We start from the raw sequence: 15,764 nt of genomic DNA on the forward strand, positions 1-15,764 counted from the left end.
CTGGGCATCTACCCAGAAGGAAAAAAATCCTTTTATCATAAGGACACTTGTACTAGACTGTTTATTGCAGCTCAATTTACCATTGCCAAAATGTGGAAACAGCCTAAATGCCCACCAACCCAGGAATGGATTAACAAGCTGTGGTATATGTATACCATGGAATACTATTCAGCCATTAAAAAAAATGGAGACTTTACATCCTTCGTATTAACCTGGATGGAAGTGGAAGACATTATTCTTAGTAAAGCATCACAAAAATGGAGAAGCATGAATCCTATGTACTCAATCTTGATATGAGGACAATTAATGACAATTAAGGTTATGGGGGGGAAGCAGAAAGAGGGATGGAGGGAGGAGGGTGGGGCCTTAGTGTGTGTCACATTTTATGGGGGCAAGACATGATTGCAAGAGGGACTTTACCTAACAATTGCAATCAGTGTAACTGGCTTATTGTACCCTCTATGAATCCCCAACAATAAAAAAAAAAAAAAAAAAAAGATAGATAAAAGACTTAAATATAAGTCACAAAATCATAAAAATTCTACAAGAAAACATTTTTTTTCTGAATAAAGTTTTGAGAAGATGTTTCTGACTACTGGAAGCATGGATTATAAAAATATAAAAAAAATTTACAAGAAAATATAGAAAAATCTTCTAGACATTAGCCGAGGCAACGCATTTATGAAGAATATCTCAAAGGCAAATATAGCAACAACAAAAATAAATAATTGGACTTAATTAAATGAAAAAGCTTGTGTACAGCAAAGGAAATAACTATTCAACAGAGTAAATAGACAACCTGCAGAATGGGAGATAAAAATTGCAAACTATGCATCCAACCAAGGGCTAATATCCAATACCTACAATGATCTCAAACAAATCAGGAAAAAACCCCAAACAACTCCACTAAAAAGTGGGTAAAAGACATGAACAAAAGTTTTTCTAAAGAAGAGAGACAAACAACACACATATAAAAAATAAATACTCAGTATCACTAATCACCAGAGAAATTCAAATTAAAACCACAATGATATGCCACCTTACCACTGTCAGATGGTCATAATTAATAAGTAAAAAACAATAGATGCTGGTATGGATGCTGAGAGGAGGGAGGTTATTTATTGCTGGTGTGACTGTGCATTAGTATAACCTCTGTGAGAAATAGTATAAAGATTCCTTCAAGAAATAAATCTAGACCTGTCATTTGATTCAGCAATCTCACTACTGGGTACCTACCCCAAAGAAAAGAAGCCATTTTATCAAAAAGACACTTGCACTCAAATTTTTATCACAGCACAGTTCATAGTTGCAAAGGTGTGAAATCAACCTAAGTGCCCATCAGTTAATGAGTGGATTAAGAAGATATACAAGGTTGGACAATTAAGTTTGTGAACTTGTCTTAGAAAAAGTGTTAAGTAGCTCATTGTTGAATATCACTATGGTCACCTTTGAGATACTACTGCCCTTGGGAGCACTGATGTCACTATGTAGTCCACCATTCAGAGCAATATTGGAACATTTTTTCTGGAATGGCCATCAGAGCTGTCATTGTATGGTGTTGAACAATTAAGTTCATGAACTCATCCTAGAAAAAGTGCTTTTACATCATTGCTGAATATCTCTGTGGTTACCTTTGAAGTACTCCCCTTCCCCATCTGGTAACTATAGAGATATTCAGCAATGAGGTATGTGGCACTTTTTCCATGATGAGTTTGTGAACTAAATTGTCTGTCTTCATGTGTGTACACAGACTGGAATACTAATTAGGTATATAAAGAATAAAGTAGTGTTTTTTACACCAACTTGGATGGAACTAGTGGCCATTATCCTAAGCAGAATGTTGTAGGCATGGAAAAACAAACACCATGTGTTCTCACTAATAAATGTGAATTAAATGATGAGCATACTTAGCTACAAAGAGATGTAAATATCACTGGAATCCAAGAAGAAGTGGTGGTGGGGGGCGGGTCGAGGAGGATAAGGGGTAAAACTTACCTATCGGGTCCAATGAATACTATTCTGGTGGTAGGGACACTGAAAACCCTAATGTAAGCATTGTACTATTATAATGTATTCATGTAATATTTGTTTCCCCTTAATATTTAGAAACAAAAAAGAATGTAGAATAATGTCTAGAATAAAACCTCCACAGAACACTGAAGTTGTGAATGACTATATTAGTTTTCTATAATTTCTATAAAAAATTACCACAGGCTTTTAAACTGTGGTTTAAAACAAAAGAAATTTATTCTCTCCCCAATTCTGGAAGCCAAAAGTCTGATATCAGTTTCAGTGGGCCAAAGCCAAGGTATTAGCAGAGCTGTGTTTCCGCTGTAGGCCCTGGGGACAATCTGTTCTTTACCTCTTCCAGAATTTGGTGGCTGCTAGCGTAACTGTGGCCACATTAACCTCTGCCTTTGTGTCATAATGCCTTCTCTTGTCTATTCTCCCTCTCTTCTCCTCCATCCTTTTATAAGGACCCTTGTGACTGTATTTAGGACTCACCTAGATAATTCAGGATAACTTCTCCATCTTAAGATTTTTAATACTATCAGTAATATTTTTATTTTTTTCTTATACATGTACAGGGTAACTTTCACAAGTTCCAGGGATTAGAATGTGAATATCTTTTAGAGTATTTATCAACCTACCACAATGACCTGTGTGGATGCCAAACTAATATCCTCTCTGTCCACTTCTACAAATCTTGGGCAAGTTTCACAGCCTCATCTTGAATAAAGCCGGTGTTAGGGAACTAATATCATTGGCCATTATATTTTGCTTTACTAATCTTTACATCTGTTTTCTATTCTCAAGAATCTGTAGTATTTAAAGGATTGTTTTAAAATTCCTTTTGCAGTCTGTTTTATACTTGCTTACATTCCATTTGTATAATCTGTCTTCCTATCTCTATATAAAACATGTGCTAAACTCAGTTAAATTTATCCCAATCCATGCCTGAAGGGCTATTAAAGTTTTTACAGTGACCTATCGCTTTTAAAATAAGGGAGGTATATTAATTGAAAGTTTTTATTTGCCAATGTCAAGAAATAACTAAGTGATTTAAGTAATGATGGAAATTTATTGGTTCACATAACAAAGAAGTCTTGATCTAGGTACTCAAACAATGGCTTGTTGACTCAAGACTTGGTCTCTGCATTTCTGAGTGCTAGTTCTTTCTGATTCATTTTACTCAGCAGCTATTGCTAAGATTGCAAAGTGATCACCAGCTGATTTAGGCAAGCACGCCATCTTCTTAGAACTTGAGTGGGAAGAGCTCAATGTTTTCAGCAATTTCTAGAATTTGCATTCATTGGGTTGTCCAAGGCCATAAATCCAAGGCTGAATAGAGCCAGCCCCATCCAAACTGCAAGGGCATAGAGTAAGGAGTGAAGATTCTCCTTTAAAGCTAAAAAGTGATCATCAGAAGAAAGGGATATATTTGCTGATCAGGCCACAATAAAAGATGTGATGTGCAAAAGAGTACAAGTCATATGCAAAACATCACAAATGCCATCTGTAATCATAGTTTCAACTCTAAGTTTTGCCCCAGGTTTATGGACTCTATCCCATTGATGTAGAGTCATGTGTCAGGCTCTGTATACATTTGTGTTTGTTTATATTGTAGATGAAATTTACCAGATGAGAAAATACCATTGGTGCTGCCTAGTCAGTAAGCTTGCTGGGTGGAAGCGATCGGAGGATGTGCATAAATTCTTCTTTGAACAAATGAATTCAATATGCACAGGAAATGGTCTCATGCGCAGCAAGAGAGTGCTGCCTAATCATTGGGGAAGAAAGCAAAGCCAGAGAGTGGCAAGCCTCATATGGTCATTCCTGCAGTTGGGTCTGAGAGGGTGGTGATGGCCAGGAGGCTAGCAGAGTGCTTTGTAGCACAGAGCTCGCCTGAGTGGGCAATATGTTAACTACAGCTGGATCTGGCATAATCATCCCTGACTAATGGGAGGAGGGAGGAGGGGGTTCAAGTGCTGAATAAATAAAGTACTTAATTACGCATTATCGGAGAGAAGAACAGATGGTCAGCTTAGCCCATCTCCTTAGGCTTCTGAATGGAGAGTGAATCCTCAGAGAATGGAGCTGGTTGGGCTCTTGGTTCTGTTTATCTGCTGGTCTTACCCAAGTCCATGGTCTCCAGGAACAAATAGGCCTTGTTTCCCCGAGGCTGGAAGGCACTGGGTGCTCCAGTGCCCACTCAAATCTGAATTAGGGCAGGCCTAAGCCAGTCAGCATTTTCCACTTTGTTAATTTTGGCACCAGATGGAGGTGGAAATGGATTTTTTCCCTGTAAAATAGTTGAAAAGTGATTTTCAATTGAGGATCTAATCAGATGTGAAAGGGGTAGTTGAGCATTTACTTGATGTACTCAGAGTATCTCCTGTTACTGTATTTTTGTTTTACTTTGCTTTGGATGTGGTCCGTGGAGAACCCACTTCTTTTTTTAAGTGTTGGTTGCTCTGGTGTTTAAGGAAAGTGTAGCTGAGGGGCTGTATTCTGGGAACATCATGGCCAGGGCTGGGTTTGTACCCGCCACCTCTGGCATATGGGGCCGGCGCCCTACCCCTTTGAGCCACAGGTGCCGCCCTCATGTTTGTTTTCAAAGGCTTCAGTTTGGCATGACAGGATCTGCAGAGAAGTGGTTCCCAAATTCTCACCCTGGAGATGCTTGCCAGGTTGACCGCATCAGAGTCACCGGGATTGTTTGTTAAAGTTACATATTCCTTATTCCAAGTATAGGGATTCTGATTCATTAGGTCTTGGGTACAATCTTGAAATATATTTTTCTAAAGAGCTTCACAAATTCTTATGAAACAACTTTGGACATCACTGGGTATCAGTTGGGAATCAGGAAACAGATGGTAAACTCAAACGGTTTATTAAAGAGGTTTTAACAAATGGCTTTTCCCTCCCTTAAAGGGAAACTATTCAGGGGTGGTGAGGCACCCAGGGCTAGCAACAGGGGGAAACAGGTGGAAGGGGAAGGGAGGGTTATCAGAACTTGGTGATACTTATAGGTTGTAAGAGAGGACATCTTGACAGGAGCTGTGGGCAGCCACTGTCAACCAAGGGTTCAGCAGGGAGGAAAACAGGAAATGCCTCAACGTGTCTCTCCTTTGACCTTTGCTCTTCTGCTAGTGTTTTGGCTAAATCCAAAGGGCCAAAGAGTTCAAGTGATACAGTCTATGAAAGTGAGACTCCTGAGACATAAAACAGGAGGGAAAAGGCTGGAGACGGGACCTGGAGGGGCAAATAGAGACTATGCATCACGCATAGTATTGATAGCATTTTCTAGTTACACATTTGGGTGCCAATTTGTGGATGGCAAATATGCCAATATGTTTTGTTCTACAGACACGCTTCTTTTCTTGGTGTAAAATTGTCTCCACAGTTTCATCACAGAGACTACAAACTCTTAAAGAGTAAGGGTGACATCTTATAGAATTACCTTCCTGTGTTGTGCCTACAGTTCAGCCAGTTCATATGCTGTCTCTGGCAAGGGCTGCAAGAATATTTTTGAAAATCATAATTATCTGCCTGGCTGTCAACTTTAAATTTAGTGACATATCAGTAGGATATTCTATTCTTTCTTACTAAGTAATTATGGATCTATCATTCTATATCTTTGAATTTATTTATAATTATTCTTTTCAGGAAGCTATTTATATTTGTAACCAATATGGTTGTCATGCCTGCTATTCTAAACATAGTTCCTTAAAGAAAGCACATTGCCTATACCTTCTAAAAGATTACATTTAGTTGTATTGCTTTTTTTTTGGTTTTATTTTCTGTATTTCTTTATATTTATAGCATACTTTTTTATTATTATTATTTTTATTGTTGGGGATTCATTGAGGGTACAATAAGCCAGGTTACATTGATTGCAATTGTTAGGCAATGTCCCTCTTGCAATCATGTCTTGCCCCCATAAAGTGTGACACACACCAAAGCCGCACCCCCCTCCCTCCGTCCCTCTTTCTGCTTTTCCTCCCCCTCCCATAACCTTAATTGTCATTAATTGTCCTCATATCAAGATTGAGTACATAGGATTCATGCTTCTCCATTCTTGTGATATAGCATACTTTTTATGGTCATTTGTAATTATAACTCTGCATTAGAAAGCTTATATTAATTTTGGCATAGTATGTTGTATGTGAATATTTGAGCACACCTTAAATTATAGCACATATAGCAATATAATATTTCTATAAAGAAACTTTACAGAAATCACCCATGGAATTTCTGGAGATTTATCTGTAGCTTCTCTATAAAGGCTTCACTTTTCTCCCCCAGTGAAAAAGTTATTAGTGTTTGGAGTCCCTCTCCATGCTAGAGACCAACAGCTCAAAGATAAAGTCTTTCATATCAGCCATTCAACAGGCCACCACCTGTGCTTGGTAGAGAGGATGGAGTCCTGGTTCTTGCATTAGGCAGCCTGCAGTAGTGGTTAAGAGCAGGGACCCCACAAAAGCAAGAACAATGTCATGTCAAATGTGGAATACAAGATGGCACCAGTCTGCTTCAGAATTCTAAAATGGAGTCTGGAAGCCATTCTACGAAGAACTGTCTGCATAGCCAGCAACCTTGCAAAAACCACCAGGAACATGCCTTGAACCTTTGAACTGGGCCAATCCACCATGATTACATCATCTGGGAAAACAATTGAATTTTGCCAGAACTGCAACTACTGAATAGCAACAACCAAGGAACTATGAACTCATTTGCTAAGTTGACCACCTTTATCAATGACAATTTTTTAAAAACCACTTGTGTAATCACACCTACCTTCCTTTTAAAAATCTGTACCCTTATCACTTCCTCCCCAACCCCTGCTTTAGAACATTGTTTATGTTTTGGCTGAAACTGTGTCTTCTGGATTGCAATTCCTAAGGTCCCAATAAATATCCTGTTTGACGGTATTATGGTTTTCACCTCTTCTTGACTGATAGTCTTAATTCTGATTCCACTGCTTACTAATGGTATGACTTTGGCATGTTATTTAACTTCTCTGTGCCTCAGTTTTTACTTATGTAAGGAAGGGAAGAATCACAGCTCCTGTCTCATAGATCTATTGTGAAGAGTGAATGAGAATGGAAGGAAATCCCTTGATGTCTGGCCTGTTATTTGTGACAGCGAACTATTCTTATTCATTGTTCTAATTTATAAGTGGAGAGCCCAAGAGCTAACAACATTGTGACTTGAGTGAGGTCATAGCATCCTGGAGAGCAAAAAGTGGTTACACTAAAATTTTCTTTCAGATTTCCCTTTCTCCTTTGAATAAAAGCCCCATTTCTTTATAGACAGAAACTATACTGTAGATCAGGATAGATCCCCAGCAGAGTTGTGAAGAAGCTGAAATCTGTCTGAGGCTTGGTTGTTGCCCTCTCCTGGCTTCCATGATGTGCTGGAAGAGAGGTATGAACTGAACAGACTTTGCCTTCAGTCTGCCTGGCTTTGAATCTCCACCATGTGCTAGTACTTTGATTTTGGGCAAAGCAGTTTTACCTCTTTGTGCTTTAGTTTCCTCATCTGTAAAGTAAAGGTAAAAGTGGAACCTACTTTATGGGATCATTGTGAAGATTAAATGTGTCTTTATATGTGTGTAAAGCACTTAGAGTTTTTTGGCCGGTCACTTACTCTTTGCTTCAAGTTGCTCATGGTTTTATTAGCCTTATGCCTTTATTCTGTGTTCCTTATATCCTCAGAGTATTTACACACACAAAAAACCTTTTGTTCAAACTTCCTTCCTTTTTTCAAAATATCTAAGCTCCTCAGGATTCTGACACTTAGAGGACTGCTTTAGAACTAACAGGTCCCGTCAGCCCCATTCTCCATTTGTTCTTTCTCAGTACTTCTTCATTTCAATAAATGGTGCCAGCTTTCATCTAGTTGTTTGACTCTCCTTTTTACCATGTAGAATCCATCAGCAACCTAGGTTTATTCAACGTCTATAATATTTCTCAAAGTTCACATATTTCCTTCTGCCTCACTGCCGTCATCCAAGTCCCAGCCACCTTCCTCTTTCTCCTGGAATTGAAGTAGCCATATGTGGCCTCTGGGCCTTTGTAACTGCTCTGTTCTTTGCCTGACATGCTACTTCCTCATCACTACTCAAAGATAGGTCTTCCTCATCATTTATGCCTCTGCTCAGAAATTATCGTCCCAGAAGGCCTTGACTATCCACTCTGTGAGATAGCCATCTCTACCAGACAAACTCTCTATTACACATTTCCATGTTTATTTTCCTCAAAGCATTCACAAACTTTTCTAAGTATTCCATTTGGTGCCCAAACACTTTGTCTTTTCTGTATTGTCATGAGGCAAAGGTCACTTCCCGTTGTAATCTATCAGCAGTGGGAATATTTGGCACAAAGTAGGACATATAAATACACATACACACACACTGAAGATGTAATCAAAGTTTTTGCTAAACTTGTTCAACAGAGTTCAGGGAGCTTGAGTAAGTTTATGACCCAGGGAAACACAGGAAAACATTTTCATCTATACACTAATAACTTCCATGGATTGGGCATGGTATAGGAAGAGATGATTCTTTCTATTCTTCTACTACATAAATTTTTCCTTCTGCCTTTGCACATTTGTGCTTGGTCTTTCTTCTCCCTGGACTACTCTTTTTCAGCTATTGCCATGGCCAGTTTTATCTGTCAGGTCTTTCTCTGTTCAAATGTTCCATCTCAGGTGGAATGTTCTTTTTTTTTTATTGTTGGGGATTCATTGAGGGTACAATAAGCCAGTTACACTGATTGCAATTGTTAGGTAAAGTCCCTCTTGCAATCATGTCTTGCCCCCATAAAGTGTGACACACACTAAGGCCCCACCCTCCTCCCTCCATCCCTCTTTCTGCTTCCCCCCCCATAAACTTAATTGTCATTAATTGTCCTCATATCAAGATTGAGTACATAGGATTCATGCTTCTCCATTCTTGTGATGCTTTACTAAGAATAATGTCTTCCACTTCCATCCAGGTTAATACGAAGGATGTAAAGTCTCCATTTTTTTTAATAGCTGAATAGTATTCCATGGTATACATATACCACAGCTTGTTAATCCATTCCTGGGTTGGTGGGCATTTAGGCTGTTTCCACATTTTGGCAATGGTAAATTGAGCTGCCATAAACAGTCTAGTACAAGTGTCCTTATGATAAAAGGATTTTTTTCCTTCTGGGTAGATGCCCAGTAATGGGACTGCAGGATCGAATGGGAGGTCTAGGTTGAGTGCTTTGAGGTTTCTCCATACTTCCTTCCAGAAAGGTTGTACTAGTTTGCAGTCCCACCAGCAGTGTAAAAGTGTTCCCTTCTCTCCACATCCACGCCAGCATCTGCAGTTTTGAGATTTTGTGATGTGGGCCATTCTCACTGGGGTTAGATGATATCTCAGGGTTGTTTTGATTTGCATTTCTCTAATATATAGAGATGATGAACATTTTTTCATGTGTTTGTCAGCCATTCGTCTGTCGTCTTTAGAGAAACTTCTATTCATGTCTCTTGCCCATTGATATAAGGGATTGTTGGCTTTTTTCATGTGGATTAATTTGAGTTCTCTATAGATCCTGGTTATCAAGCTTTTGTCTGATTGAAAATATGCAAATATCCTTTCCCATTGTGTAGGTTGTCTCTTTGCTTTGGTTATTGTGTCCTTAGCTGTACAGAAGCTTTTCAGTTTAATGAAGTCCCATTTGTTTATTTTTGATGTTGCAATTGCCATGGCAGTCTTCTTCATGAAGTCTTCCCCCAGGCCAATATCTTCCAGTGTTTTTCCTATGCTTTCTTTGAGGATTTTTATTGTTTCATGCCTTAAATTTAAGTCCTTTATCCATCTTGAATCAATTTTTGTGAGTGGGGAAAGGTGTGGGTCCAGTTTCAGTCTTTTACATGTAGACATCCAGTTCTCCCAACACCATTTATTGAATAGGGAGTCTTTCCCCCAAGGTAAGTTCTTGTTTGGTTTATCAAAGATTAGGTGGTTGTAAGATGTTAGTTTCATTTCTTGGTGTTCAATTCGATTCCAAGTGTCTATGTCTCTGTTTTTGTGCCAGTACCATGCTGTCTTGACCACTATGGCTTTGTAGTACAGACTAAAATCTGGTATACTGACGCCCCCAGCTTTATTTTTGTTACTAAGAACTGCCTTAGGTATACGGGGTTTTTTCCGGTTCCATACAAAACGCAGAATCATTTTTTCCAAATCTTGAAAGTACGATGTAGATACTTTGATAGGAATGGCATTGAATAGGTAGATAGCTTTCGGAAGTATAGACATTTTAACAATGTTGATTCTTCCCATCCATGAGCATGGTATGTTCTTCCATTTGTTAATATCCTCTGCTATTTCCTTTCTGAGGATTTCATAGTTTTCTTTATAGAGGTCCTTCACCTCCTTCGTTAGGTATATTCCTAGGTATTTCATTTTCTTTGAAACTATGGTGAAGGGAGTTGTGTCCTTAATTAGCTTCTCATCTTGACTGTTATTGGTGTATACAAAAGCTACTGACTTGTGGACATTGATTTTATATCCTGAAACATTACTGTATTTTTTGATGACTTCTAGGAGTCTTGTGGTTGAGTCTTTGGGGTTCTCTAAGTATAAGATCATGTCGTCAGCAAAGAGGGAGAGTTTGACCTCCTCTGCTCCCATTTGGATTCCCTTGATTTCCTTGTCTTGCCTAATTGTATTGGCTAGAACTTCCAGCACTACGTTGAATAGTAAAGGTGACAGAGGACAACCTTGTCTGGTTCCAGTTCTAAGAGGAAAAGCTTTCAGTTTTACTCCATTCAGTAAAATATTGGCTGTGGGTTTGTCATAGATAGCTTCAATCAGTTTTAGAAATGTGCCACCTATGCCTATACTCTTCAGAGTTCTAATTAGAAAAGGATGCTGGATTTTATCAAATGCTTTTTCTGCATCTATTGAGAGGATCATGTGATCTTTATTTTTGCCTCTGTTAATATGGTGGATAACGTTTATAGACTTGCGTATGTTAAACCAGCCTTGCATCCCTGGGATGAAGCCTACTTGATCATGATGAATGACTTTTTTGATGATAAGCTGTAGTCTATTGGCGAGGATTTTGTTGAGAATTTTTGCGTCTATGTTCATGAGTGAGATTGGTCTGAAATTCTCCTTTTTGTTTGGGTCTTTTCCTGGTTTTGGTATCAGGGTGATGTTTGCTTCATAGAATGTGTTGGGGAAGATTCCTTCTTCCTCAGTTTTTTGGAATAATTTCTGCAGTACAGGAATAAGCTCTTCCTTGAAGGTTTGATAGAATTCTGGAGTGAAGCCATCTGGACCAGGGCATTTTTTAGTTGGAAGCTTTTTTATTGTTTCTTTGATCTCAGTGCTTGAAATTGGTCTGTTCAGGAGGTCTATTTCTTCCTGGCTAAGTCTAGGGAGAGGGTGTGATTCCAAATATTGATCCATTTCCTTCACATTGTCAAATTTCTGGGCATAGAGTTTCTGGTAGTATTCAGAGATGATCTCTTGTATCTCTGTGGGATCAGTTGTTATTTCCCCTTTATCGTTTCTGATTGAGGTTATTAGAGATTTTACTTTTCTATTTCTAGTTAGTCTGGCTAATGGTTTATCTATTTTATTTATTTTTTCAAGAAACCAACTCCTTGTTTCATTAATTTTCTGAATGATTCTTTTGTTTTCAATTTCATTGATCTCTGATTTGATTTTGGATATTTCTTTTCTTCTACTGAGTTTAGGCTTAGATTGTTCTTCTTTTTCCAATTCCATAAGATCTCTTGTGAGATTGTTGATGTGCTCTCTTTCTGTTTTTCGAATGTAGGCATCTAAAGCGATGAATTTTCCTCTCAAAACTGCTTTTGCAGTATCCCACAGGTTTTGGTAGCTTGTGTCTTCATTGTTGTTATGCTCAAGGAAGTTAATGATTTCCTGTTTTATTTCTTCCTTCACCCATCTGTTATTCAACAGAAGATTGTTTAATTTCCATGCCTTTGGGTGGGCTTGAGCATTTTTGTTAGAGTTGAATTCCACCTTTAGTGCCTTATGGTCTGAAAAGATACAAGGTAAAATTTCAATTCTTCTGATTCTGTTGATATTTGTTTTGTGTCCCAGGATATGATCAATTTTGGAGAATGTTCCATGGGGTGATGAGAAGAATGTATATTCTTTATCTTTGGGGTGGAGTGTTCTATATGCATCTATCAAGCATAGTTGTTCTAGGGTCTCATTTAAATCTCTTACATCTTTGTTTAATTTCTGTTTAGAGGATCTGTCCAGCTCTGTAAGAGGTGTGTTAAAGTCCCCTGTTATGATGGTATTATCAGATATCATATTGCTCAGACTGAGTAAGGTCTGCTTCAAGAATCTGGGAGCATTTAAATTGGGTGCATAAATATTTAGAATTGAAATGTCTTCTTGTTGTAGTTTTCCCTTGACCAATATAAAGTGACCATCTTTGTCTTTTTTGACTTTAGTTGCTTTAAATCCACATGTATCTGAAAATAAGATTGCAACTCCTCTTTTCTTCTGAATTCCGTTTGCCTGAAAAATTGTCTTCCAACCCTTGACTCGGAGCTTTAATTTGTCTTTTGAGGCCAGGTGTGTTTCTTGCAGACAGCAAATGGATGGCTTGTGTTTTTTAATCCAGTCCGCCAATCTATGTCTCTTCAGTGGGGAATTCAAGCCATTAACATTTATTGAGATAATTGATAAGTGTGGTAGGATTCTATTCGTCTTATTTGGTGAGAGTCCATTGCTTAGTTTTATCTTTTGCATCAGTGTGGAGGTTAGGTTTTGTCCTTTGATTTCTGAGTTCTTACTTTGCTGCTGATCCATTGTGGTGGTCAGTGTGCAGAACAGGTTGAAGTATTTCCTGTAGAGCTGGTCTTGTTGTGGCGAATTTCCTCAATGTTTGTATATCCGTAAATGATTTGATTTCTACGTCAATTCTGAAGCTTAGCTTAGCAGGGTACAGAATTCTGGGCTGAAAATTGTTCTGTTTAAGTAGATTAAAGGTAGATGACCATTGTCTTCTTGCTTGGAAAGTTTCATTAGAGAAGTCTGCGGTCACTCTGATGGATTTGCCCCTGTAGGTCAACTGGCGCTTACTCCTGGCAGCTTGCAGAATCTTTTCTTTTGTCTTGACTTTGGACAGGTTCATCACAATGTGTCTTGGAGAAGCTCGGTTAGAGTTGAGGCGACCTGGGGTCCGATATCTCTCTGAAAGCAGTGTGTCAGACTCTTTGGTGATGTTTGGGAAATTTTCTTTTATAATATTCTCTAGTATGGCTTCCATTCCTCTGGGGCATTCTTCTTCCCCTTCTGGAATTCCTATAACTCGTATGTTGGAACGCTTCATAAAGTCCCATAATTCTGACAGTGAACGTTCTGCTTTCTCTCTCTTCTTTTCTGCCTCTTTTACTGTCTGAGTTATCTCAAGAACTTTGTCTTCTACCTCTGAAATTCTTTCTTCTGCATGGTCTAACCTGTTGCTGATACTTTCCATTGTATCTTTAAGTTCCCTAATTGACTGTTTCAGTTCCTTCAGGTCTGCTATATCCTTTTTATATTCTTCATATCGTTCATCTCTTATTTGATTCTGTTTTTGGATTTCCTTTTGGTTATTTTCCACTTTATTAGCAATTTCCTTCATTGTTTCCATCATTTCTTTCAGTGTTTTCAACATGTGTATTCTAAATTCCCTTTCTGTCATTCCTAACATTTCTATACTGGTGGAATCATCTGCAGTAGCTACCTCATGGTCCCTTGGTGGGGTTGTTCTAGACTGGTTCTTCATGTTGCCTGGAGTTTTCTGCTGATTCTTCCTCATGAGTGATTTCTTTTATCTGTTTCCTTGCCCTAATTTTCCTTTCACTTCCTCTTGCTCTTTAAGTTCTTGTGCCTGTGGACTAAGGGTTATAGGACCAGAAGGGTGAGAAGGTTGAAGAGCAAAAAAAGGGGATGAAAGAAAGGAGGACCGAGTGATAAGAAAAAAAGAAAGATAGAGAAAGGAGAGGGGGTGGGTATAAGGAATATTGACAAAAAGAAGAGAGGCACAGAAAGAGGGAGACAGGGCAATATAGGTGTACAGTAGGGTACTTTGACACAACCTTAAAAAACCCCACCTTCTGGGGGTGCCCAGTTGCGTGGTTCCCTTGAGGTCAGCAGCTCTTTGCTAACCTGATCAGACACAGTACCCCACCTCCACCAAGTAGAGAGGAAAGACAAAAATGCTTTAAATCAAACCAAAAGAAGCAAACAGAAAACTTTACGGGGATAAAATTGGGTGAAAAACCAAATTATATCGGTAGAAACACTAGCAAAAATGAAGTTGAAGTTATTAAAAAAGGCAGCAATGGGAAATTATAATTAAACTAGGAAAATTGAGAAAGAAAAAGGGATCTGTGTGGAAAAGATTGAAATTAAAAAAACAAAAGAACATCAGCAACGTCAAAATAAACAAACAAAAAAAACAACCAAACCAAAAAAAAAAAATTAGAAAAAAATACACAACCAAAAACAAAGCAGTTTGTATATGTTATTGAATATTGTCTGGGCAACACGTGGTCTTCTGGGGTATGAGATGTTAGTCACAGTTCTGATACGACTGGAGGCTGCTGATTTCTCAAACCCCAGCAGGTAGACACCCTAAATCTCTCTTCAGCCTACTTAAAAGGCACTTTGAACTTGTAAACTTGCTGAGCAGAAGCTTTCCCAGCTTTCTCGCTGGAATCGCTGCTGAAGTGGCTATGCACTTACTCAGTGTGCCAAAACAGATCTCACTCTGCCCCTGAGGGTTAGGGCTGCAAGACGGCTCAGACCCCACCCTTAGGCTACTTGGTTGCTGGGTTACCAGCTCCCACCCGTTTCTAGCTCTGCAACCCTGAGGGCAGAGCTTGCCGGGGCAGATCACTGACAATGGATCCGTGTGACCCACCGCCAAACACTATCAGCTCCGTCTGGCTCAGTGGCTCAGACTGGGGCCCTAGACAACGGCCAAAGTTCTCCGCACTCCCGCTCAGGCCTTCCCCAAGGCAGTTCAACTCAGTGCCAAGTCCAAGGACATCAAAACAGTTCACAGGTAAGGCCTTTCTGGTTTGCAGTCTCGCTGCTACTGAACTTACAGTTGCAGGCGGGTTTAGACGGATTGAACACACGCGACCACTTGCCGGCTTTCCACTGTTTTAGTCCTCCTCTTGGGGTCCAGAAGTCTCTCGCTGACTCCCTGTATTTTCATAGGAGTGATGATAGGCAGTTCCCACCAGCCAGAGATGCCTGGAGTCCTATCTCCCCAGACTCACGGTGCCCAGATGCAAGGAAGCTGTTACTCGGCTGCCATCTTGCTCCACCTCCCAATAGGTGGAATGTTCTTAATCACCTTGTAAAGTTTCCATACTGCCAACGCCTTCATGTGACTCTCTACTGCACTACCTTATTTTCTTATAGAACTTATTGTCTTCTAAAATTGTCTTATACATTTGTTTACTTACTTATTGTCCTATAAGGTCTAAGAAAGCAACGACCTTGTAATTCTTCCTCACCTAGTACAAAGGAAAGAAACATTGCTAATGCTGTAGGCACTCAAATATTTATCAGTGAAGAGAAAAAAAGACAAAATTCCTCTCTGTGTCTCAGTGAACCCAACCCTAAAATAGAAAGTGATCAGTCCATGGGGACATTATGAAGCTTAGATATAGGGAAGAATAAAAGCACTTAGCCCTCAGCCTGGCAAAGTAAACAGTATATATGTGACAACTAT

Source organism: Nycticebus coucang, chromosome 17, assembly GCF_027406575.1.
Source record: "Nycticebus coucang isolate mNycCou1 chromosome 17, mNycCou1.pri, whole genome shotgun sequence".
Taxonomy (NCBI): domain Eukaryota; kingdom Metazoa; phylum Chordata; class Mammalia; order Primates; family Lorisidae; genus Nycticebus; species Nycticebus coucang.